At 42.6% G+C, this 27,564-nt stretch overlaps 1 protein-coding gene across 1 annotated transcript in view; it reads right to left on the bottom strand.

The window, feature by feature from the left end:
• Positions 1-27,564, bottom strand: part of MYO1B (myosin IB) — a 178,407-nt gene that overhangs the window by 150,376 nt on the left and 467 nt on the right.

The following is a 27,564-nucleotide window of genomic DNA, read 5'->3' as shown; positions in this document are numbered from 1 at the left end:
ATTTTATCCCATGCTCCGGGAAAGTAGCGTGTGATCTACACTAAGGCGATCAACACATTTCCACCTCCCAGCCACTGTAATTGATTCAGGGCTGGTCACATAACTGAGCCTGAGGCTTTGGCTTGGAATATGAGGACAAAGGTTCCATCTACCTCTGGGTGGCATGATTTACAGATGTGATACTTGGAACTTCTGTGACCATGTCTGCTTTCATGAGGGGCCTAGTCTGAGGAGGAAAACAATACATGGAGGAGGGCAGGGAAAGAAAATAACCTGATGACATCACAAACCTCTGGATCAAATTACACCTGAAGCCCATCCCACAGCTCTCAAGTTTTCAGTCACAGAAGCCAATTAATTCTCTTTATTATTTAAGCCGTTTTGAGTTGGATTTTCTATTATTTGCGACAGAAAGCATCTTACCCAATAAAAGAAGCTGGCATGAGGAAATGGAGCGCTGTCAGTAACAAGCTAAAGAGCATGGACTGGCTGAGCCAAGGCCACAGAGTGGAGGCATGAGGACCTACTTACTATCTTAGACTGGCAAGATCACCTCTGATGCTTAATAGAGACACAGCTGATTAAACCATGGCCTGTTGTGCCTTACGACATGGACCTGTGCCTGCAACTTTCGAGAATTCGAGGGAAAAAAAACAGATGCCAGAGTATGTGTTGGCTACTTCTTAAGGATCTATGAGAAAAAGACATGCTTGCTGTGAAACTGGTCTGTCTGAAAGCCAGAGAGAAGAACATATGACGCTACTAAGTTGAGTCATTCTGCCCGGGGGCAGGGGACACAGAGAAGTCCTCTATCCCAAGCACCAACTGTTTCATCTCTACAGCCTGAAAAAGGGATTGCACTCCCACCATGAAGATGGAGCACAGGGGACGTATCACCTGATCTACTGCTTCTTAAGCTTCTTAACTGTTCCCAGGTGGATTCCATTAACCAAGAGCTAAGGCACTCGGCAGTGCAACAAGGCCAGGTCCAATCGCCCAGAGACAAGTTCTCAGACCAAGTTCTAGGTTCAAAATCTGAGGGGCTGGTAGTATATCTGGTTTTAGTTATTAGTCCATGGAAGCAGATACATCTTGAAAGCCAACAACATTTTTAAGGGATCTACACTGCCAAAGAAGCACGGCTGACAGTGACTTACAAGTGGCTTGACTCTTTAAGACAATCAACCCCAAGACCTCCAACTCGTAAAACAAAAAACAACTGCTAAAGCATGACAGAGCCATCATCCCCAGTGCTCCACTTAGATGGGGCCACAGAAGACAATGGACAGAGGAGGTTTTCTTGAGAACCTCTGGGGAGGGGGTGGCTATGTTTTCAGCCATACAGGGAAGAGGTGCATTATGTTGGCTGGGGCATTTTATTTTCGTAAGCCTAAGTATGGAAAGAAAGGCTTATGTGAATGTTGGGCAGCCAAAGGGGGAGCCATAGTAAACATTTGTCTTTTATTTTAAAGGGGACACCATCCAGTATACAATCCTATTCCTATTTGCACCTAATCTCCCTTTCAGGGGGCCCAGTTACCTTGCGACAAGTAATCCAGTGAGAAGCAATACCCAGTTCCCAGCACAGAATTCAAAGGAGACAGATCTGCTCTCTCTCCACCCCAAGGAACATGGCTTGTACACAGCCAATGACATCCTCCTGTGACTTGGAGTCCCGGGTCATGACGACAGCTGGTGGTCACACTCATTATTCACTGCAGCAACAGCAGCATCGTGAAGACCGGGCGGTTCCTGTGCCGTGGTTTCTGCTATGGATCCTGCTGCCCAGCCCTCCAGTCTCTCTTAAGTTCCTGCCTAGCTTCTAAGCCCGTATCCTTCCTGGTCCTCCAACCTCTCTGCAATTCTGTGAGTCTCTACATCGTTCCCGCATTGCAAGCAACCAAGATCCCTCATCGACATGAACACTAAGTACTGTGCCCAACATATAATATTAAACCACGGTTACATCTTCAATATTACAGGTACCTAAATCTTTTTCTTCCAACCTTGGTGAAAGCCATCTACAAAATACAATCAGTGGCGGAGCCCTCCAAGAAACCACAGAGGAGCCTGGAAGTAGGGTCTCTACCTAAGAGTGCTGATTTAGCCCAACCACCAAGCACACCAACTGATACCCGGTGACTCCATGGCTGCCCCAGCTCTTTCCATCCGTTTGTCCATCCAAGAAAAACAAAATATATGATCACAACCATTCCTTCCCCCGCCTACTCTCATCTCAAAAACTTCCAAAATTACTACCTATATCTCGGTGTACACCAATTCACTTACTGGCATCTTTTGCAGTATAAAAATACCATTTAAAATATTGAAAGCATCATTTCAAAAGTTCCTCAAAATCCGAAAGAGAATGAAACATAAACACCCTAGAGCATCTTAAAATGCCACCTGTAACCTAACATTTAAATATGAGTAGTCTACTCAGTCCCAACCTTAAATGACCAGCCACCTACCATGTTAACGTCATCTATGCTCGGAACGTCAAGACCAGCATTCCCCAAGCCAACAGCCCTACACAGACATGGCCAAACTTCATGGCACATCCTTATGAAGGCCACGGCCATTCTACTATTGATATCAAAGCAGCAACACTGAAAAGCTGTTGCAAAGTAATCGATAATTTAATAATGACTAATAAGAGATGCAGTTTAAGTTGAAATATAGCATCTGGTGGTCTCCCATGTTATTCGAAGGTCTCAGAGTGCCACAGATGAGAACAAAGGTGTATTTTTAAGTTTAAACAGTTTTACTATAGAATTTGAAAGAACACTCACAAATCAGAGCTTAGGGTGCAATGGTTAACAGGGATTAATATTAAATCATGAACACGATTTTAAATTTGAAGAAACTTTGGGCTACAAACTACTATTACATAAAAAAGATAAACAACAAGGTCTTACTGTATAGCACAGGAAACTATATTCAATATCCTATAATAAACCGTAATGGAAAAGAATATGAAAAAGTATATATATATATATAAAAAACTGAATCACTTTGCTGTACACCAGAAACTAACACAACATTGTAAATCAACTATACTTCAATTTAAAAAAATAATAAATAATGGGAATTCCCTGGAGGTCCAGTGGTCAGGACTCGGTGCTTTCACTGCCGTGAGTCTGGGTCCAATCCCTGGTCAGGGAACTAAGATCCCACAAGCCTCACAGCGCCGCCCAAAAAATTAATTAATTAAATAAATAAATAATAATTAATAAATTAAATAAATAAATAAATTTGAAGGAACTTTTAAAGCAAAGCCATAAAAGCCACTTGCAGGAAAACTTAATGAAAGCAGATTATCTACTGCTTTGGTAATTGTAAATGGGGACGGTTGAAACATGTCATTAATAATACACATCAGAGGCAGCACCTTCAGGGCGTCTTCTTAGCATAGTAACAATTGTTCTTATTTGACTCGAGTTCCCCTCATTAACCTGCTTGTAGGGTGGTCATGTATGCATCCTAGACCCTTTTCTGGAGAATCAGCTCCTTGGTGTCAAGAGTCACCCTTATTCATCTTTCTCTCCCCAAAGGCACAGTGCACAGCCTCTGGCATATGGCAGGCATTCACAGAAACACAAAAGGAGAACAAGTATGCAAATTTACAGTTGACAACTGATTCATTCAATAAGGGCACATTCTCACAGCTGCCATCCTTGGTTGCTCGGTTCTGTCAAAGCAGACCAGAAGGCAAAATAATGACTGCGGCTTCAAGCCACTTTGACCCATTCCTCTAAAAACATATTACTATCAACAAAGGACAGGAAACAGAATTGAGCTATTTGGCTCCCAAAGACATTGCTAATGCTTTTAAGAATAACATGAGAAACACATTTAAGTAAGAAAACAAGGCCAATGTGGCAAGACTTCATGAACAAAATAAGACTCAGCAAATCCTGGTGGCAAAACAAAGGCAAAAGAGGGGCCAAGTCTATAGGACGTGGTTCCGTACCTAATGTAACGGGCTAAGTGACTGAGAAACACTGGAATTTCCAGATCTTTCAGAAGAGCATGGAATCTCATCTCTGAGAAAAGTTTGATTAAATTTCCATTCAATTCAGTTCAACCACCGTTTACAGTATTGAACCCTGTTGGTCCCTGGCCTTGTGTTAAGTGCTAGGGACACACTGTGAATAATCACGGTACTTCCTCCTCCTATACAACCCTAGGAGCTCACAGTCCAGTAAGAGGGTCAAGACAAGAAAACAGGCCACTTTTGAAATTTCAAATGACCCTTTTAATGATTAAGAGCAATACATGTTCACTGTAGGAAAAAAAAATCAGAAAATGTAGATGAGCAAAAAGAATATAAGACAAACCCAACACTCTCATGCTTTAGTTTAAATCCTTTTGGATTCATTAGAATCCTTACAAAACCAGATTTTTTTTTTAATTAATTTATTTATTTTTGGCTGTGTTGGGTCTTCGTTGCCGCGCACGGTCTTTCTCTAGTTGCGGCGAGCGGAGGCTACTCTTCGTTGCAGTGCGCGAGCTTCTCATTGCGGTGGCTTCTCTTGTTGCGGAGCACAGGCTCTAGGCGTGCGGGCTTCAGTAGTTGTGACACATGGGCTTAGCTGTTCCGCAGGCACGTGGGATCTTCCAGTACCAGGGATCGAACCTGTGTCCCCTGCATTGGCAGGTGGATTCTTAACCACTGTGCCACCAGCGAAGTCCCAAAACCTGATTTTTATAAACAATGAATTGGCCATCATTTCTGGTGTTACAAATTTTGATATATATACATATTTCTGCCTCAGGTAGGAATGTGAAATAGATCCATAGGAGCTATGAAACTGTGGAGCTACACCAATAATATCCCCAACGCTTTTAAATTCAGCCAAATTGCATGGCCATCTGCCCCTTTGTTCTTTACCTTCTCCCCCTCCCCCAAATTAGCAACACATATTATCAACAGCCTGCCCACCAATCATCTCTACTTGGTTGTGTCTAACATCTCAATACACAAAGATGTACACAATACATCCAAAATTTGTCTCTTGTATCATCACACACCAAAATACAAGAAAACAAAAACAAAACAAAACCCTTCCACTCCCCCTAAATTCCACAGTCACAACTGATCCAGTTTCTCATCCTTGGCCTCTCCCTGTCTCTTCCTTCCCTCACAGCCAACCTATCTCCTTGATTATATCAGCTGAATCACTCCCACTCCATCCCTTCCCCGCCCTTCCCCACTGTGACTGCCCCAGCTCCGCCTTCATCATTTCTCACGCTGAAGGCAACAGCCTCCTAAGTGGTCTCCCCGACAGTCTCTGCCAGCCCTCTCCTTCCCGCATCCATGGGCCACACCACCGAAGTTGCCTTTCTAAATCACAGTCTGATCAGGTAAGTCCTGCTTTAAATCCTTCAATAACTCTCCAGTGTCTTTAAGCTAATATTCAAATGCCTTAGCAGATGCTCAAAAAGATGAAACAGCAACTGCCATACGACCCAGCAATTCTACTGTAGGGTATGAAAGGAGAGACTCAAACGCCCATATTCAAAGCAGCATTATTCACAAAACAAAATGTGACATATATATACAACAGAATATTATTCAGCCTTAAGAAAAGAAGCAAATTCTGACACATGCTACAGCACCGATGAAACTTAAGGACATGATGCTAACTGAAGCCAGTCACAAAAGGACAAGTACTGTATGACTCCACTTATATGAGGTCCTAGAGCAGTCAAATTCATGAAGACAGAAACGAGGATGGTGGTTACCAGGGGCTGAGGGAGGAGGGAACGGGAAGTTGCTGTTTAACAGGTACACGGTTGCACAATAATGTGAATGTACTTAATGCCACTGAACTGTACACTTAAAAAGGTTAAAACGGTCAATGTTACATTAGGTAGATTTAACCTCAATAAAAAAATTCCTTATCAGAGATGACATGACTCCACAGCCGGACTCCAGCCGTCCTCCTCCGTCTCGTCTCTCCCCAACCAAGTTCCCCCGCCCCCTAAGGCAAACCTCACATGAAGGCCCACCTGGGACAGACAGAAAAGCTGCTTTAGATCCTGACTGTGGTTCAGCTGAGCTGCTTGTCTTAAATAAATCCCCCGACTTTAACCAGTGTCAGCAGCGCTACCCCATAGGCAGTGTGCTCTGAGCAAGCCCTACTCCTCCAGCACAGCTGTTAGCTTGCTGGTCTCCCCCGGCCCCTGGAGAAGGCCTGAGCTCCCCACATGCGAAGACCCTGCTGCCTGGCCGACGGGCTGGCTCACAGGGCACTGGGGTGCGGAGCAGGTAGATGATGCGTGTGAGAGGGACACCGCGCGTTCTTCCTTCCAGGGCTGTTTCCATCATCTCTCCCCTTCCCGTCAGACAGCCTCGCATGGTTCACCAAGAACAGGAAAGATCATGAGAGACTCGGGTGAGAAACCGAACGGCAAGACACCTTCTCAGTATTTACGAAGCTAAGGGCAAGCGGAATGAAAATTGCATTCTTCAGGACAATTTACTCAAGCAGCATGGTTCTCAAAGGAGAAGGGGTTAGTGGGCCACACAGAGCCACTCGGGGTGCTTTGCAGGGCTCCCCAGAGACTGAGAAAGTGGGCCGTGACATGCTTTTGTGAAAAGGCTTTAGGGGATGCCAATTCTCACTCCTATCAACACATTTCCTTAGAGAAGCTTAGATAGGGTATATCGATTCATGGCATTTACTTCACATAGTTATCTGATTTTCCAATCCTGTATTCCACTGTTAAAACCACTACATACTGAGGTTTTACCCACTTTTCTCTAAAGCTTTTTGTTAAGAATATATAATAGACTGCTAGTACGAGGGCTTTTGTTACAATCTTGGATTTAGGGAAAAACAGGCCCAACTACTGGGCAGTTTCCATACAATAACTATTGTCTTGAGTTCAAACTACGGGTAATACAAAGGACATTAAATTATCAGGCGATGATAAAATGGAATAGATTTGAACTGGGAATAAAAATAAACAGCTAAAAGCATACGGAAGCCCATAAGCCATAAAGCCAGACTCAAATCTTAAAAAGCTCTGTGAATGGGAAAGGCAATTAATGCAACATTCTGGGTACCTAAGAGTTCACACCCCAGAGGGTTCCTCTGAATAGGCAGAGATGGGCCAGGACCACTCAGTGTCAGGGTCAAGGTTTGTTTCTGTCTGGGTAGAGAAAGGCTAGCCATATCAACCAAAGCCATCAACCAGGAGCTGGGCTACCCTCAACCCCGGGCACAGTCCAGTTATTAAGGATTTGAAATATAGCATCTAGATAGAACTTTACAATTCATAAAGTGACAGGTTAAAAAAAAGGTTTTTTCTAACAGTGGAAATGAAAAATGTATTATCTAGACTAATTGGAAAGATTTTTGAGTCAAAAATAACTGGCTGCCATGACAACACTGAAGGTTCTGGATTACTACAAACTATCTCTTCTGATGTATGAGCAAAACTTCTTAGGATCCCAGGCGAAACCTTCTTTTAAGAGACAGAAATGGACCCAGCAGATGTTGCACATCTGGTTTCTGGAAAAGCCAGGGTGAGGAAGCTTTCCTATCTGGTCTGAGAGTAGGCTTTCACACTTAGTATATTAATATCACACACACCCTTCAATCTAATTCCTAAGTCACCAGAGGTCAGAATATTCCACAGTTTATAAAGAGAAGCTTTACTTGGGAAAGAGTAACTTTCTACAAGTTTAGTAGCAAGAGTTTTCCAGGACTGAGAATTCCCTTTTGATCCACCCCAACATGGAACAGCACAGGCTTTGAATCACTGACCCAAGCTCGAATCCAAGGGAATTCATCTATGGAATTCAAGTTTCTGATCTAAAAATTCAGGGATGACAACATCCACTCCACTTTCTCTTTTGAGAAAGCAAAGCCCGACTCCCAAGAGGCTCTCACCAGATGCTAGTTCCCTCCCTTCGCAATGCCCATTTCTCCTGATCCTGAAGAGCTCCCCTACTCTTCCCTGCTGTCTTCTGGCAGGTGTGTCCATGCAAATAACCTCAAGCACTGCCTCATTTGAAATAGACACCCCATGGAGTTCAGTACCCTGAGGAGGAATGCGGCCAACATCACTGTGCCCACCGTCACTTCCTGGAGGAAGCTCTGCAGAGTCATGGCAGGAACAACTGCTGAAGGGCAGGGCGACTTCAGAGAACGACACCCACCCCCAAGACTGGGTCTGAAAGCCACCCCCAGCCCTCCCTCTCCACCCCCTCCCCCAGCATGGTACCCTCACCAGCCGAAATCCTAGAAGGTCAAGAATGTAGGGCAAGCCGTCCTGGCTTTAGGGGGAACCTATGGTCAGGCTGCCCTATACTGGATGTTACGAGAACTCATGAGCTAACGTCTGAAAAAGCCTATGAGTTCCTGTGGGACGAAGTAGCCAAAAACTATAAACCACTGTTATAGCCAGAAACACAAACTCAGCTGCATTGGGATGTGCTAATTATAACCCATAGTCCTCTCAATTTGTTCCCTCATGCGGATTAAAAAATATTCCAAGAAGTCCAACGTGTTTAGTTTGGCAAACCTGACACCCTGGAACCCCTAGGTGAACGTAACACAGCTCACATGTAACTGGCACACCTGACAGCTCTGACTGGTTCCTGGCCGGTGTGCGGATCCCAAATACCGGATCTCAAACACCAGTGGTCATTAAATAGAATACAGTCACCTGGGGAAAACCAAGTTTCCTTCCAAATGAATTGGCTTGTTAATCAGAGGGTCCCAGTCTAGTCCCACATGCTAATACGCTCACCCAAGTCCTCCTGTCCTTGCCCCCTCCCCCTGCTTACATCGCTTGTAGAGTGATTCTTTCTGCTCTCTTCATACTTGATCAGACCATCCAAGCACTCAACATGTTCCTTTATAATTCAAAGTACGGTGAATTGCACCTAGGAGCCACCCAAGTAGGGTTTCTTGTAGCCATCAGTTTGGGGGTCCCTATAAATCAATTTTTGAAGGCATTTGGCTGAACAAAGACTCTCACATAAAATAGCCTGGGGTACACCAGAGCAAAACTACCTTCTTCTAAAAAGGCACCTTTCAGTCATTCAGGCTCTTTTCAGTGACAATGGAGGGAAATGTATTGAATTTAGTGCACTCTTTGGGGAAAGGAAGCAAGTTATCTCTCCGGGAAATGTCAGCTGTTGCATTTTGCAACAGACCAGAGGTTGCAATGACCACTACAGTGGCTCCAGAAAAAACCCCACAAGTTCCATGTTGCAGACTCAGCTCTGCAGCTAGCGCACAGTGTGATCCTAGGCACACTGTCAAGTCTGAGCCTCAGCTTCCCCACAAAGGGGTCGAATACGTCATTCTCCTAAGATCCTGTCCCAGCTTCCATCATTACTGATTCAACCAAAAAAAGCTCAACTCTGCAAAGACTGACTTCCTTCATTTTGGGGTGAGCAAGCATCCTGGGTCTGGTTACAAAGAATGTTAAAAACCAAAAATGCCAGTCCACAAGAAACTTTCCCAGTGACATCTACACAGAGGTAAAGGAAAGCAGCTCTCTTTATTCTGACCTCACCAGCAAAAAAAATGTATTAAGGGTCTAACCACACACAGCACAGAAGGAAATGCACAAAATCAACAGCATCACCATCAGCAAAGGCGTCAAGGTACACGTGAATGTGTTCTCTCTCTGTTTACAACTACATGGTTAGCTGCAAAATGGCACTGGCTTTTTTAACAAATGCATCTAGTTAAGAAAGCAAAAAGGGATCTAAAATTACAAATTAAAAAACCTATATAAAATCAACTATACTCCAATAAAAATTTTAAAAAAGAAACCTATATAGTAAAAGAAAAATATGCATCACTCAACAGTACGTCTTCAGTAATGCCTCTGTGCTTGTGGTTAAGAAAAAGTATTTTTGGAATAATAAAAATTCAGAAGCTTCCTCAAGCAGTTATCCACTAAAATAAAGTCTAATATACTATGTAATCAAAGAGAGAGATGTTTATACATTTACGTTAGGGCTTCATGAATGTTTATTAGTTCAGAATCGATCAAACAAAAATAGCTAAGATGTTACCAAAATGACACTGATAATGTAAATTGAGAAGGCAAAACAACTTTGTCACTGAAAAAGAATTTTTAGAAAAAATAGCTAAATTGCAGTGGGTTACTTCACCTAAGCTGATTAAAATCAGCAATCAGATTCGAATTTGGAAGTATTTTCTCGGTTAATTTTTTTCTAGTTTTTCTCATTTGGAATTTAAAGCACCATAATTTTTCCATATCTCTAAACACATTCTAAAGCATTTATGAAGAACTAAAAAAAATACACAATTCAGCAAAGCAACTTACAAGACATGCCATAACTAAATAACCCTTTTTAAGTCACAAATTAAAATGTTTAACAAAATCTATGTTTACTAAATTTAAATGGATAGATGTTAACTAAATTTTAATAATAGTTCTGTTAATTTCCAAAAGTTCTGTAGGATGCAGCAATTATTTCATATATTTACATAAGGATACATACATACAAATGCCCCCCAACACATAAACACATATTTTTTCCCTTGAATATAGCACGCACTTAACCTGTAAAGCTATACAAAAATCAATTGTTAATCAGATTGACCAAGTATAGAACCATACAATAAATTTTCCCAAGGGAAGTTTTGGTAAGAAATAAATATTTAATAGTGAACTACCTTGTATATGGCTGATTAAGAAAAGTTCATTTCCTTCTACAAGTAATTTATGAAAAAAAGATTTTCAAAATACCACACTGTTATATTGTAAAGCATCAAATCAAAAGGCCTAAAAACTTAAAATTTACACTCTACCCTTAATCATGTCTCTCAATAGGTAGGTAGGTAGATAGATATAAAAACTACAGAGCGTTCTCTTTAAATGACATAATTATAAGGTTTAGAAATTAAAACTACTTACCAACTTTTCTTCTCCATTGTTTTTTTCCACTGATTCAACTAGCACTTTAGCATTTAGTACATATGAAAGGGAGAGACAAACATTGGTTGTGACCGGGAGAACACACCACGTTCAACAAATATTTTGCAAACAGATAAGGAGGGAAAAGTAGGTCAATATCCAGTGGCTAGGAAGAAGCGGCGTCAGCTTCCATCCAGAACTGAATTATATGATTAACCAGGCACAGCCTACCGCTCTGACCTATGCACCTAGGATGCATAGGCACTGGGAGAAGAAAGAATTAGAGACGCATCAACTGCTCCCCAGTCGTTAGCAAACTAGTTGGGGAAAAAAATTCTTAAGAGCAATATAACTAATAAAACAAGTGCTCACATAGGGCAGATGATTCACCACAAAAAGAAGAAGATAGAGCCTACCATCTATGTTTAGAGGTGAACTATTATCATGGTCTAGGAGGATTAGAGAAGGATGGCTGAAGAGGTGAAACTTGACCTTGAGGGTCCTTTTTGAGGATGAGTAGGATGTGATTAAGCGGAAAAGAACCTGAAAGCAAGAGGTACAAGACATATTCAGAAGATGGTGTCTAGACAGAATGGCAGCAGAAGACAGCTGGTGTTGTGCCCTGCTGGGCCATGAAGCTGGAAGGAAAGGTAAGCTGAGGCAAGGCTGAGAGTGCAGGCTGAGGGGGTGGGAATGGGTGGGAGAGGAGAGGGAAGCATCACACAGCCTGCCTCACATGTCTACACTGCAGTCATTACTGATATCAGTGCATCCAGAAGGCAACAAGTGTGATCAACAGTCACTGGTGATGGTCTGATGGAAAATAAAGTTGAGGACAGCCATTATAGATGATTGGGAGTCATCAAAAATTTTTTGAGCTGGCATAGGGACAACAAAAATTTTAAGGAGATTTGATCAGGGAATAGTCTGAATTAGTTGGGAGAGTGACTAGAAGCAGGGAGTAGGATTGCTCTGTGCAGTTGTTCAGTTTGTGCACTGCATAAAAATGGGCCAGCCAAGAGGGAATATGGGGACTGACATCAAGTCAAGCTCCTGAGGGACTGTGTTTGCCCTAAAGGACACCTTTTTCTACTTGCATAAATGCACTGTACAAGCTAGCAGTAGGGAATTCAGTTGGGGCACGGATCTAGAAGTTCAGGAATAAGAACTAGGGTAGAACTAATAGAAATGAAATGAGGATAAGTGCAAGAGAACTAACAGACAAATCTATCATAAAAGATGGGAAACTAATTTGATGGAGGCCACAAGAGAGAGAGGAGGATTTAAGACTCATGTAGAGGCTCTCTCATCCAAATGCCTAATGATTGACAGTTTGGCTGGTTGTTTTTTTTTAAAGGTCAGTTAACGTTGGAAGTCATAAGTAAATGATACATACCTAGACCTATTATTTTAAATAAACCCTATAAAAATATATATTTATTTTCCAATCTTTTTCTGTAGCGCTGAGGCCTTTTGAGTGTTATGTCCACTGACTGTAGTAGCCAGTGGTCTCTTGTAAAACATCCTCATGGCCTCATCCTCCAAGTCTAATTTCTTTAAAGAATAGTGAGGCTGTAGAGACACCTGGGACGCAGTGTGGGGTGGACTGCACTAATCCTGGTAAATGCTCGATACTCCCTCTGTGGGAAGCCCATCTATCCCTGCACTGCTGAATTCAGGCGTATGGCCATAAAGGTTTCACGTCTGCCCTTCCCTCTGCCACAGGGATCAGCAATGTTCCAGAGGGCACAGCTCCATCAGACTATGCGCTGGGGTGAGGACCAGGGCAACACGGGGCAGACCCCCACCTGACCTACAATGGCCACCCAGTGTGACTGTGCATTATCGTTTGAGACACTAAGATTGCCAGGTTTTACATAATCACAAATTAATCTACCTATCCTGAATGACTAACAATATTAGTGGGAATACTTTTATTTTATGATCCTCCAAATCCTTTAGTTATTTCAGTTACTCCTAAATCAGCTGTAATCATTTTTAGAAACTTATTAGGTGGTTTATAAAACATTCAAATGAATTTTCATAGAAACAATTCTTTTTGCACGTATATTTTAAATCATTATATTAAATACAATAATTAGTACAATTGGTATAAACAGGCTTGGGAATAAACACAGTTGAGCCCACATAAGCATAGACTGGTAGGAACAAAACCTCAAGAGCACACTACAGGGTAGCCCTCTAACTTTGGGCATTTACTGTGTCATGGGCATCAGTTGATATATTTGACAAAGGAAAAGAACACCCACTAATCCAGCAAATCTGGAGGTCCCTAAGAGCTCACAGAGTTTTCTAAAGCCATGAGCCTCTAGATAATTATAAGAATGAATAGTACTATCGTACTACCAGGTTAAGAATCTGGTTGGTTTTTCAAAACCATATCCAACTACCATATTTATTCTGTCCCAAATGAACAGTCAGAAGGGCCTAAGTCATTTAAGAAAGCACAAAAATAACACTTCAAACCCACAATCAGACACAGAGTCAAGAGTACAAGGTCACATGTCATTCCAATAACCTGCCTCTTAAAGATAGAAAGAATAAACACATAAGTTACTATTAAAAACTAAATTTGAGTTTCATACTTTAAAATTATATACTTCTTTTAAAACTGTCGACAGAGATAAATGTTCCTCTCAAGGTTGCCCGGCAAAATCTGGGTGCTATTTTAGGTGGCCAAACAGTAAATCTATCCGTAATTTATATACTTTTAGAAATCTGATAGTCAGCCTTTTCAATAAAAATATGAACTTTTACGTAGAAATCATACTGATATATCTCAATAGACTATTGAGAGAAACACTATGTAAACACATGTACACCAGAAACCCCAGTGCAACCAACCACAGTTTAAATAACATATACCCACAATTTAACCCCAACTCCCTCATCAACACCATGCATGTAAAGCCTCCCTCCTCAGCATCAAATAGGATAATCTTAACTTCTATATAGTTTTAATTCCAAAAAAGAAAAAAAGAAAACCCACATCTGAAGGAAAAAAGGCAGTAATACCATACCTACCCAAATAATTCTGCCCCCAGGCACTACTGGCATAGCTACCTACTCAGTCTTATTTTAACCAAGATAGGCTCTTGGGAAAAAAAGGAATCCAAAACCAAACTCAAGGGGAAAAAACAACAACAACAATATTAATTTGTAAAATACAAGATAAACTTAAATATAAATTTTGACTGAACCTTGACCTAAATCAATGTTCCCACTGTTTTGTTTTGTTTTTTTTAAATTGTGAAATAAGCAGCCACAAGGACAAGATTACAAAATGGTTTAGTCTTATCATCAAATAAAATTTACTACAGGGTTAACCTGACACAACTTTTATACCTGAGAGAATTAATGCTTTGCTATCTGAGATTGAGTTATAGTTGAGAAGGAGTTGAAGACAAATAAATGAACTTGATTCTAGCAGGAGGCGAAAGCCAAGGCCCAAACCCTACAGAACCTGGACACCAAGGGACCAGGGGGAGAAGAGACCAGAGCATGGGTCACCAAAGCCAAGAGACAAGAGTACGATGAGGAGCAGCAGAGGGTCAACAGTGTGTGTGTTCGGGGGGGTGGTGGGCGGGGGTGTTGGGGGGAGGAAGGAGAAAGGATAAGTGTGTCATCAGGCCTAGAATCCATCTGTTAGGAGCTGAACTGTGTCACCCCCTCCCCAAATTCATATGTTGAAGCCCTAACCCCCAGTACCTCAGAATGGGACTGTACTTGGAGATAGGGCCTTTAAAGAGGTGATTAAGTTAAAATGAGGCCATAAGGGTGGGTCCTAATTCAACATGACTGGTGTCCTTATAAAAAGAGAAGACAGGGACACAGCCAACACAGACTGAGGGATGTGCATACGAGGCCCAGTGAGAAGGTGGCCATCTGCAAGCCAAGGAGAGAGGCCTCAAAGAAACCAAAGCTGCTGACACCTTGGTCTTGGGACTTCCAGCCTCCAGAATGGTGAGAAAATGTATTTCTGTTGCTTACGATACCCAGTCGTGGCATTTTGTCATGGCAGCCCAAGCAAACTAATATACCGTCCTATAAGCCCTGGTAAGACTGCCTACTTCTCTCTTCCTCCACCGCTAAGCTTTTGACACAGCCTACCTTTTGACAGTTGCCACCCTTCCTAAGCACCCACAGCTCACTCGGCATGTGCCACTGAAACATCTTCAAGTAGAATGTTACCACCTGTTTGCTGCCCACGCACTCCTTCCTTAAAACTCTCTCCTGCCCTGGTTTCCCTCTGGCCACTTCTCCCTGGCTCTTCACTTCCCACCCCACCACTCCTTATTCTCCTTAGTGGCTTCTCCATCCTCCACTTGTCACAAAACAATGTCTCCCAGACTTCTATCACCCACCTTCCCCTCTTCTCCCTCCGCCCTCTAAGTGGTCCTCACAACATCCACAGCTTCGACCACACCAAGATGCTGGTAGTTCCTCCATCCAGACCTCAGGCCCTGGCTTGTCCCTGAGCCCCAGCGTCTGCTGAACCTCCCTCTCTGCCTGGAGGCCCCACCTCCCAAATGCAACCCACCCCCTTCAGCCTGTCTGTGACGACCATACCCAACATCACACAGGCCAGAAACTTGGAAGTCATCCCAGACCACCACTTCCCCTGCCCCCTCCAATCCAGTCACTACATCCACCCCACTGCTTAAAGAGGGGTACATCACAACAGTCACCACAATCATTGACCCAATCAGCTCATTCTCAACAGCTACTATCAGAAAATAACCCAAAACAGAGAAAAGGTTATATGCACAAAAATGTTCATCACAGTATTATTATTTACAGCAGCAAAGTGGTGGAAGCAACCCAAATGCCCAATAAAAAAGAGGTGTTTCAGGAAATTACGGTACTCAGTGGAATACACAACTATAAAATTTATCTCGAAACCCGCAGCAATACAGAAAATATATGAACTCGATGATTACAATCATTCCAAAACACACACATAGAAAACTTGGAAAGGAATACTCAGAAATGACCATAGTTGATATTTTAAGAGTTAGTTAACTCAAGAAAAGTCTTTTTTAGTTCCACTTTCCAAACTTCCTGTAATGTTTGTTCTTAAGATGATTTTTTAGTACAAAATATCCAAAAGTGAGTGTTAGTAATCTTGGACTTTCTGAGTTGCCTGGTTTCAGGATAAATGGGAATTTTACTACAGGATTCCCTTCAGCTGCCATGCTACCTTCATGTTACATCTGTTGCAACATCCAAAACTAACTCCCACAAAATAACGTTTCCCCCTAAATCCTATTATACTTGTAGCCCTCAGCGTGAGATCCTAAAAATTAATTCTTTCAAGAAGTCCAACTGGACACATAAACAGCTGCAAGACTGCAGAAGTGGGCTCCCAGCATCTGCCATGGTCATTAACTGTTCTCGTAAGAAAAGATCACCACACGCGAGCTGCTGCCAAGAGGGCAAGTGCAAAGCTGGAAGCGGAATCACAGGAGGTGAAGCCCCCGCTGCACCCAGGGTCTGACAGGCTCGCTGACTGCCAGGTAAGGAAGGGGCACTTTCCCATCCAAGGAGAGAACTTGTCAACTCTTCCATCCCAGAGTCCATGAGATACGAAACAGGTCACCCGGAAGGACATAAAATGGCGCATGTTTCCTGTAGCATTTTACCTATACTTTTCTGTTTCTTTTTTCAATTGCAACAAACAGCAAGTATTAAGGTTGGGCTGACAGTTTTACCATGATTTCTCAACACCTGTGGCACGCACATGTCAGCTAAACCCAACAGATTTCTCTTCCTCCATGTATTGGGGCATATGAAGTGAAACAGACAAGATGCAAGATCACGTCTGTACCTAGTGGGCCTGTGATAATACAGACCTTTTACAACTGCTGCCTTACTCAATAGTGGTATATATGTTGCTTCTAATTTAAAGTACTCCTCTGATGAATCCTTTTGAATAGTGAATACTAAATCCTAGTTATACCCATTCTATAAATCCAGATTTTACCCTAACTAAACTAGACTTCCTTACAGCAGAGAGAGAATGCACATAAATATTTATGTTCAAATTAGGCATTTGTGGTTGGAGATGAAAAACACTACAAACTATGGAATAAGGTATAGGAAGGTATCCCTTAATTTAAATCCCCTCTACTATATTTTACATTCGACTGTGAAATCTCACTGAAATTAGCAATATTTCTCAAGTAAATAGCTATTCTGTTGAGTAGCAACATGCTGTCATACTTTCTTTGAAATCCATGTCGGTATAATTTTGAGATACTTACAGAAAGCCACTGCTTAAAAATAAATTCCTGTAGATAAAACAAACTTAGCAGGAAAGCCCATTTCTCCAATCACAATTATTCAAGAAGAGGCACATGAAAGGAAAACTGGAAAGCTCACTGAACTTTTTAAAAAGTAATTGAAATCAATGGGCTTTTAAGGAAATGTGCCAAATTTGGCAAAGTTCTCTTTCTAAAAATGTATTTTGGTAATTTTCCAGAATTCGGTTCTTTCAGTTTGGAAAACTTAAAAAATTCTGAGACATAACTAAATGGTAGCCACACAGATGACCCTCAGGAAAATAAGGAAAGAGGAAAAATTCAGCTTCAGCATCCCCTCAATCTCCCCTTCCTTTCAGTCTCCCAAGTCCCCCAAGATGCCCGGTGCTTTTAGGAAATCACAGACTCCCCCAGACTTTAGTGAGTTAGTAAGTTAATTAATTAATTCTAGGTATGAGTTAACAAAAGGCAACTTAATGTAGATTTTTGAAGGTGAAAAGTTACATTTATTTTTACGATTAAAAATAAGAAATAAAATTTAGTCTTTACTTGGAATTGTAGAAATGTGTGCATCATTTCCATGTGACAAGCAAGTAAAGGAGAAAGATGGGGTATTGAAAGGAGTGGTTTTCAAGGGGAGGGGAGTAAGAGGAGACCAAAGAGAGTAACAGATGGCCAGAGGCACTCTCAGGGAGCAGAGCAAGAGACAAAAAAGGGAAAATAATGACAGAAAAAGAAACATTCAAAGAAAGAAGAGTTTCACAAGGATCCACATCTCCATCTTCTAACTTCCTGGGATACACCTGCTGAAGACTGTTAAATACTGTTGTGTTCCTGCAACTATAAGCATAAATGGGAAACTACTCCACCTGCGAATACAATCAGAGCAGGCAGACCCCAGGCGTGCCACTCTCTTCGGCTCCACTTTAGTGAACCGCTTAGGCAACTGCAGCCTGAGCTTTTTCATAAGATTTTTTTGTATTGTTATTAGTTCAGAGGTAACATAACCAGATTACAGAAAATGCAGAAAATAAAGAGGGTTGTAAAAGTAAGTCATCCCTATCTACTACACTAACACAATCACTGTTAACATTTTGGTTTCTTTGCCATCTTTCTTCCTATATATTTTTCAGAGGAGAAACTAGAGCCCCGTTTCAAATCATAAATTATATGCACTGCTTGGAGTCAAACAGATCTGAATATCTGGTGGGGGAAGAGGAGGAAGAACTCCAGGAATCCATTTTCAGAAAAGACTGAGGAGTAGCAACTAACATTTATACTGCACGCTTGCTCTGTGCCTGACACTATTTATTCTATGAACATTAAGTGTGTTTACTCATTTAATCCTTATTACAACCCAAGGAAGAAGGCTCTACTATTACCCAAATACTGCAGGTGAGAAAACAGAGGCAGAGACAGATTAAGCTATGTGCCCAAGGACACGAGCTGCTAAACAGAGTCAGGTTTCAAACCCAATACTTTCCCCAGAGCGCAGCCCATCACCATTGCACCACACTGTTTCCCACCGAGCAAGGACTCACTGCCACGTAAGAGAACCAGGCTCTGATGCGCCTGCCCCAGGTGCAAAGCCTTGATGACTGATGCATGGCGATTCTAGGTGGAATGAGGTGTGCATAACTCAGACCAGACCCCTCCTCCCACCCCACCCTTTTCACATCAGAGCCCTCAGTGTGTCTCTAGAGAAGGTGCCAGAGAGAAAGGGGAGAGAGAGGGCTGAGACACTGAAAGGGCCAAAGGTGGCCCTGCTCAAGAGCCCTCCCAGGAGGAGAGAAAGGGCTTCTCCAGACCTCAGAGCAAGACCCAGTCCAATAGTGCAGAACCCAGGACGCTGGTGTGCCCAGCAGCCACTAGTACTCAGGGCAATGGCAGCTCTCAAGGGGTAGAGGGAGGGTTGGGGGATGGGCAGTAGCCCCACTCAAGCCCCGTCACAGAGGCAGCGCACTCTTTACTTGGGCAGTTTCATTTGAGGAGGAAGGGGAACATACTGGCCCAAAATAAACATTTTCATGTCATCATACTTAAACACTACTAAATACCACTATTATGATGATTTACTAAGAAGTACCACTTTTTAAGTCATTAATTACTAAAATTTCCATCAATCTATCATTAAGAGCAGAACTGCACCCCAGGGCTTCTGGGCCCGTTCTTCACTGCCTGGAAAGCTCTACCATCCTTCTCTTCCTGCAGCAGTACCAACTCACCCTTCAGGCAGCTGCATGAATGCCTGTTTCCTCAGACAGGCTTTCCCGCTACCCCCAATCCAGAGTGTCCCCTCCCCATCTTTCTTATTCTCACAGCATCCTGTCCTTTCCCTTCATAGCAAATATCACAATTCATAAATATATCATAAATATCTATATTCACTTCCGCAATGTCTCTCTCCCCTCACATTCCATGAAGACAGAAACACAATTGCTCTGCTCACCATTAAAGACTCAGTGCCTAGTACGGTGCCTGGCACACACTAGGCACCCCAACATTTGATGAATGAATACATGACTGCATTAAAGAAACAAAAACAACCCCCTCCTCCCCTTACTTCTAAAAGTATCACATATTATTTTTAAATTACGGTGAGTTATGACATTTCCATTACAGGTTTGTTATATCACGCTCTATTAGAAATGCCACCCGACTCCAGGCTCCTATAGCAAACACAAGTTGAAATGCGATCAATCAAGAACCCATCAATAAACAAGTACAAAATCAATCCCATTCTTGTATACCAGCAACACCAAACAGAAATGTGTTAAACAATTCCGCTCACAATGATCATAAAAACCATAAAGCACCATGGCACAAGTCTAACAGAAGATGTGAAAGAGTTTTTACACATAAAATTATAAAATTTCATTGAAGGACATAAAAGACCTAAATCAATAGAGAGGTATATAAGGTTGCAGACCGGAAGCCATGAGACCATAAAGATCTCAATTCTCTCTAAATTTTTATAGAAATGGAATGCAATTCCAATAACACAAAATTTTTGAAAAATAAACAAGCCACATGCTTGGAGAATATATGTGCAAGTTAACCTGTGTTGAGGGAGCGAGAAGAATGTGATGTGCGTTTGACTCATCAACTGACACAAATATGGAAAACGGCATTTTGTGTGAATTCCAGTAATTTAACTATTATGGGTATGCAATGTTACTTCCAATGTTTTGACTCTTTCAAATATTGTCTCCGTTTTAAGTTATGAAACAGTAAATGCTACAAGTTCAGAAAAGCTGGGTTGTGAGAGATGTGTAGGGGTAATAGGTAGAGAGGGGCTTCCAGGGCGAAGGAAAGATCCAGGAGAAAAATAAGGTAAAAAAGCAGAAGACATATTTGAGAGCGAACCAAGTATGGCTCACAGAGAACACATATTCCCATAGAAAGCCAGACAGTGATGGATCTACAAACGGTACAATGAAGTGACTACAGCAGTGTTATCTACACAATGATCCTGCCAAAAAGTGGGACACTGGTCACATAAGTTGGGACATGTGCATACCCTATCTCCCTCTTGGAGATCCACAGTGCACGGTCACAAATAAAAGTCCGTGATAAGGCCTTCTGTAAAGAAGAAACTTATTTTTTTAAGTTTATTTAAAGAAACTTGTTTAAAATGTTATTTAACCAACACCTACTTGCCCAAGGAACGCTTTTCTACAGTAACATTTACGAACTTTTCATGGAACAACCCACTTTGGGAAATGCTGTATTCTAGTAAACCAGCCTTTTAAAGGTCTGAACCAGAATAGAGGTTTAAGGATTTGAAAATAAAAGGCAACAATCAACCAAACACTGTAACTGATTGGATGGATGTAAGAGTCACAGAAAATAGAGAAGTCGGTGATGCTTCTGAAATCCAAAGTCAAGATGATGTAAGAATGCTATTAGCACAGTTACGTCAAAGACGATCAACTGTTAGGTAATGGGCACTAAACGTGGATTTCGATGGGTTTGGAGAGACAGTGAGATATTCCCCTAGAAAAGAAAACTGAGCAAGAAGTTAAAAGCCTTGGAGTCCAGTGCCAGATCTGACCATGGTTAACCTTTTGAGCCTGAGCGGTTCTCAGATACAAGTAAGTGGTTACGGTGGTGGTCTAAAGGCCCTTTCAACTTCATCACTCTACCATTCCAAAAATTAAACATTTGAAGTCAAAATACCAATACAGTCAAGTCCTACCTTTAAAGGAGGTGTGAAATGTTTAAAAATAGGATACAAATAAACAATTCAAGAATCTGAATATATGAGTTTAAATATATGGATGAGAGGTTTTTAAGAGATTATGCAATTATAGATGTTGAAGAGAGAGCCCCAAAACCTACTAAAGCTATAAAGTCTTACTTCAGCCCCCTCCTCCAATGTCACAGAATACTTAGTATTCTGCTTCTGCAGAAAGCAGATTCCTGAATCTGACCCAATGTGGCAGTTCATATATTTTTATGAATACCTCTCAACACCCTGAAGAGTTCAAGCAAGTGAGGACTTTTTGCCAGACAGCCCACCACATCAGGGGTAAATCAAAACTGTAGTCAACTTATCACAACTGTAAGCAGACTGCATGAGGACTGCAAAAAAAACGAGCCATGAAAATTGGCCTAGGCCCAATGTTTATAAAAATTAAACTTTTCCTAAAAGCATTTAGGCAGGGACTCTAAAATGAATAAAATAGTGATGATCCTTTTGAAGCACTTTCAAAGGAAAGAATGAGCAGCTAGGAACTGGGCCTGTTTGCAATCTGAACATTGCAAATAGCGCTTCAGAGTCTAATAATATAGAATTTAAAAGGAAGCAGCACTGAGGGAGGAGAGAGAAGGTGCACAGTGGCAAAAGTAAGTGGGGCCAGCAGGAGTTTTTCAATCAAGGTTTTTGGTTTGTTTTTAATTTTTTGGTTGAAGTGGGCAGAGAATGCTTTCGCGAAACCAGTGAAAATGAGCAGGCAAATAATATGCACACACACAATAATGAAACCAATAACGAATAACCTGGTCCGTTCCATTGTCCTTTCAATGCAATTTTCTCAAGTCTCTTCAAGGATGCTGAATTCTTTTTTTTTTTTTTTTTTTAACGAGTTTAAAAACTTGTGAAGTACAATTCTGAATTGTATTTTCATTTTAACACAGCAAAATGAAGCCATCTGTGTAACTTCAAAGCATCTTGAGTCCACGCAGGATTGATCAGAAAGTCCCTGGAAAGCAGAGACCTGGTCTCCTCCTGCCTCTCCAAGCTATCTAGGAAAGCCAAGCACCTGGTATTTTTAGAAGCTCAGCATTGTTCTTTATCTGATAAGCAAAGGAAGAATGTCAGTTTTCACTTATCTCCAGACCTCAATTTCAAAAACTGCCTATCTTGGACGAATATAAATTCTATACCAATTCTTTTCTTCCTTGCCTTGTCCAAAGTCTTATCCCCTAAGTTCCAGCTCTGCAATGGTGCTCCCACCAATTCAGCCACATGCATCAGACCCTGAGCTCTGACTGGATGCCCAGCAGCATACTGTGCTTGGAAAGACTGGAGACCAGAGATCAGACAAACCCCCTGAAAATCCCCAGAAGGCCAGCAGATTCCCACAGAGAAGGCAGTGACCAGGAGAGGGTGAGAAGTCCCCCTCACTTGGGGGAGGAGAATAATGCAGGGCTGCCAAGCACAAGACCCAGAAAAAAAAGAGCAACCCAGGAGCATTTGAACCAGATCCTCAGCCCTGGTCCAACCAAGGACACACGCAGGAACCCTGACTTCAGGGGACAAGGGAAGAGAGAGACTGTCAGGGTGGGCTCACTCTCTAACTCTGTAAAATTCACTCCTTAAAGTGGCCCAGAGCTTCCAAGAACACTGTCCCACGAGGCAGCACGTTGTTCTGTAAAGCACACAGTCTTGGGCTTGATCTCTACTAGCCCTGGGCACATTACCCAACTCTCCCAACTACAGACATCTCCTACTGAAGGAGAGCAATGAGGATTAAATGAAACAGGCTATAGAGAGTACCCAGGACGCAGCCTGACACAGCGCAGCACCCACTACTTAATGACAGCAGCATGAATTTCATGTAACAAAATATAATTCTTTGGGGACTTGGCATTTCTTGTCCACTATGCAAATATGCCTGAAGTCTATGAACAGCCTTAGTGGGGTTGAATAAACAGCCATGCTGAACCAGGATGAGGAAGGTTGGGACACTGGCAGGTGGGGAGGGAAGAAAGCAGGAGGACACCAAGGATTTGCTGTACACCAGGGCCGACCACGTAATTCAACACCTTCTCCCATGGAATGGTACTTTATACACCCTCAGGGTCCAAAAAAGGATCCTCTCCTCTCTCCTCGGGCAAGGAATTCACCAGAAAGAGGCTTCCTAACATCCCAACCAATCCAGCCTTCAGAGGCAGGTGTTCAGAGACCCGACCCCTTTGGCACCATCAGAGGTTGGGGGAAATAAAACCAAGGACAAAGAAGGAACAGGCAGTGTTTGGGTTCCTCCCACTCGCATGCTTTTGTCTCAGTAGCATGTGTTGGCGTGGCCTTGGTCACCACGGCTGTCACAGTCATCTCACCAACATCCACTCTCTGTGCACACTGCACTGCCCTGCTACATCCTTTGATACACAATGGATTTCCTTTGCTGCTTTTTAATGCATAGCCTTGCATCAACTGTGTGCTTAATACAATACAAATTGATGAAGACACTGGCAACTGAAAAGAAACCTACAACAGGTTATAAGAGCATCCTTCATCCTTCTCAGCTGGTAAGTTGGAAAGCGCTCCCTGTTAGAACTCAGCAGACCACGTGTGTGCATCCCCTCTAAATATCCAATGGATGAGAATCTAATGGCCTCAGGAGAGAAAAGTTACTGCACCTATACCACAGTCTCTGAAGACCCCAAATGATGTCTTAGCTTGAAATAATTTAAAAAGTAAAGGTAGAACTTTCAGTCTTCGTAGTCTTAACTTAAGAACAAAAAAAACCAATATTGACTTTTCCATTTGCCCGGGAGCATTCTGAGAAATCCATAAATAATCAATGACGCCAAGTGTTCGAATCCACTCTGCTCCTGCACTCGGCGGTCACCCCTGGGTCAAGGTCAGGTGACTCCTGCCTGGCACCATACTCCATTCCACCCCAAGGACGGATACCACTTCCATTCCACTTTCACGTGGATGCCTAAGCTTGTTCACTTCCCCTGTGGGGAAAAGATGAGCACAGAAATCCTGTGGAATGTGTGTTCCCACAGAGCTCAGAAATGTGATGATCTCAGAGGATATTGTAAAGAAAGACCCTTGACACTTCCCTAAGGAAGAATGTCTTCTGTAAAAGGCGACTGCCAGGACAAAAAGCATGCACTGGGAAAATCTACGGCCTGCTGCTGTGTATGACTCCAATTCTGATGTCCCACTTCCTCTTTATAATCACATTCCTTCCCTCGTATTCCTCTTCTAAAAAGACACTCTGGCATTGGGTCTCAGTAAAGAAGCAAAGTGCAGTGTTCTAATAAAGGCTGGGAGATAAAAAGGGCTAAAATAGATTTCAATAAATGTCAAATGACTATAAGTCTACTCCATTGCACCACTTTTAAATGTCCCCTCCTCCCGCCCAAAAAAACTTAGTTTTAGACATTGGCAGCCTAACTTTTTAAAGTTTCATTCACTTAAAGTTTATTCACACAGGCCATCAAACAGCAAAGCTTTTGAACAATACAGTCTGAAAAGTTGCGATGTCACTAATCTAGCCTTCCAAACCTATCTCACAGTGGTTTTTGAAAGAATCAATTATGCTAATATATGTGAAAGTGATTTGAAATCTGCAAAGGGCTAATCAAATAAACAATCAAATTGCTGTCATTCCTAGTATTAAAAGATATCATACCATACAGTGTGGACCGTGGAATCAGAGACTGGAATTCAAATCTCACCTCCACCCCTTACTAGTTACCTACACAACTAGGCAAGTTACCAAACTCCCTGGGCCTCAGTTTCAACTGTAAAATGGAGATAATACCCACTTTACCAAGTTGTTGTGAGGATTAATAAAATAATGTGTGTAAAACCCTTTTCACACAGTAAATACTAAATGACAGCTTTAACTACTGTTCGGCTGTTTAATTAAAATCCAAAGGTCCAGCTATTGAAAATAGCAGAAGGGAGGGGGGACAAGAGAAGAATCTCGCCCAAAAGGAGGACAAATGTTAAAAACCTTTAACATCCTACATTCTGAGGATTCCCCTCTTGGCCCACTCCTACACCCCACTCCTTCCCCACTGACGTGGGAAGCTCCTCGTTGCTTTGCATAACCGCGAAGCAACCAGGGAGAGTCAGTCTTTAACTCCAGGCTTGACAAAGTGATGATTCATCCCATCCCGTGAAGGGGGTGCAGCTTGCAGCCAGCCTCATCACACGTGGGGAATCCATCGGACGGTCTGCAGCCAGAGACCAACTATTTAAGAGGCTTCCCCATCCGTGTCTTTGGTAGCAGTAATCTTATGCTTTGCATTTTGTTAATGTATATTCCAATGAGTACTTGGGAGGAATCCAATGGTGCTATATTTTACAAAACAATTCACAACATAAACGAAAAGTCCAAAATGGCAAGACAACGATAACGAAGTAAGTCTCCCTCTGTTCGCTGCCCATGGCACAATGTTTTGCCAGGCAGTGTGTTAGTTATAATGACAAACAGCTTGACAGTTGGACAACATCCCACTTCAACTGCACATCATAATGGCTCCGGAGGACAAATCCCACTGCTTTCCAGCCTGGCCTGAAAATCTGACCACATCCTCCAAGAAAAAGACAAACCCTCACGGTAGCTGGTACAGCTCTTTTCCATTACCACTTAGTGGGCAGGAAACATTTTTTTTCCCCGGGAGTAAGCTCTTCATTCCCCTTCTAAGGTTAAGAGACTTTCAAACTTGGTCGTCTTAAAATGAATAGCCAAAGCGGTGGTTTACCGGTGGGCCCTCAGACTTGTCAAAGAAGCAGCTCTAGGTCATTTCCCAGCCCTGCCTCAGCCAGACTACTATAGCTAAATATCTCCTCAACTATCACCACAGTAATTCTAACCTTCAGCCCAGCTTTGGGATCCTTCCACCAGTGTCCCATAGGCACAAACCATGAATGCCTGGAAATGTCAGCCTCCTCCCAAAACGGTTTTGCTTGGAATACTCCATTCAAAAAACACTCATCATTCAATCCACCCTGGCTCCCTCCCGAGGTCAACCAATCCTCCTGGGCTTCTTGATTCCAGTCTAGGAAAGGGTCACTTAACATATGCCCAACACATTACATTCAATTCTACCTCCCCCTAAAAATAATTCCCATTCACCATAATGGTAACTGTTCTTTCCTAGTCCAGATGACCCACATTAGGGGAGTGAAAGCACAAAAGTCATGACTCCTCAACTGAAAACCCAAAGGGTGGTGTGTATGATGCGTTTTCTGGGAAAGACTGTAAAGGGTTTTTCAATTCAGTGTTACCTAATCTGATTCATTTATTTAGCAATGTCTAATTTTCTAGTGGTTTCCCCCCAAACATTCCTGGAAAATTGTTTTACTATATTACAACGGAGAAAATTATTCTATGTCAAAATCAATGCTATAAAATTTGCTTCCTACCCATTCAAGCCAGTATCTACTAGCTACAAACACGGATCCACAGGCACATACATACACAGGCACATACATACACACAAATACCCTGAGCCACAAAAAAAAAAAAAAAGTCTTCTTCCACTGTACTTAAGAAGATTTGATTTCAGCAAACTAACATTGGGAGCGCCTAGAAGTCAGGGAAGTACACAACTTGTTGAAGCAATAAACGCTAGGCAGCAGCCTGAACAAAGCATTGCAAATAAGCTCCAGAAACCCACACAGCAAGCCCGTGGACAAAATGCTGTGTGTCTGTAATCAACTCTCCAGTGCACTCACATCACCCACTCCCCAACCCTCTGCCCCGGCCCAGCAAGAACCCTCCAGGACTCCCGTTCCTAATCTGGTTTCCATTCCAGCCCCGCCCCCTCCCCTTCCCTCTCTAGGACCGTGAATCAATCCCATCCCGGGCAGGAAACGAGACCCAAGGCAGCCTCCTCCGCTGCGGCGGAACAAAGGAGCATAGCTCAGCTGCATGCGCAGGATGCCCCGTCGGGTCCTGGGCCCCTTATCCCCTGCCACCGGGACACGCCGCACCTGAACCGCACTCCCCAGGACGCCCCATTGTTCTCCCTCCGCTTTCCTTCCCGGAGGAGGCCACCCCGTGTCCTTCCATAGAACCAGGGGGCCAGGAAACAGCTGTGGGCCAGAGAGATGGAGGGGTGTCGGTGAACACCAGGAAGACCTGGATTCCACTTTGCCCACAGGTACGAA

This window comes from Balaenoptera musculus, chromosome 7, assembly GCF_009873245.2.
Source record: "Balaenoptera musculus isolate JJ_BM4_2016_0621 chromosome 7, mBalMus1.pri.v3, whole genome shotgun sequence".
Lineage (NCBI taxonomy): Eukaryota > Metazoa > Chordata > Mammalia > Artiodactyla > Balaenopteridae > Balaenoptera > Balaenoptera musculus.
Note: the sequence above shows the minus strand (reverse complement) of the source record. Positions and strands in the feature narration are given on the sequence as shown.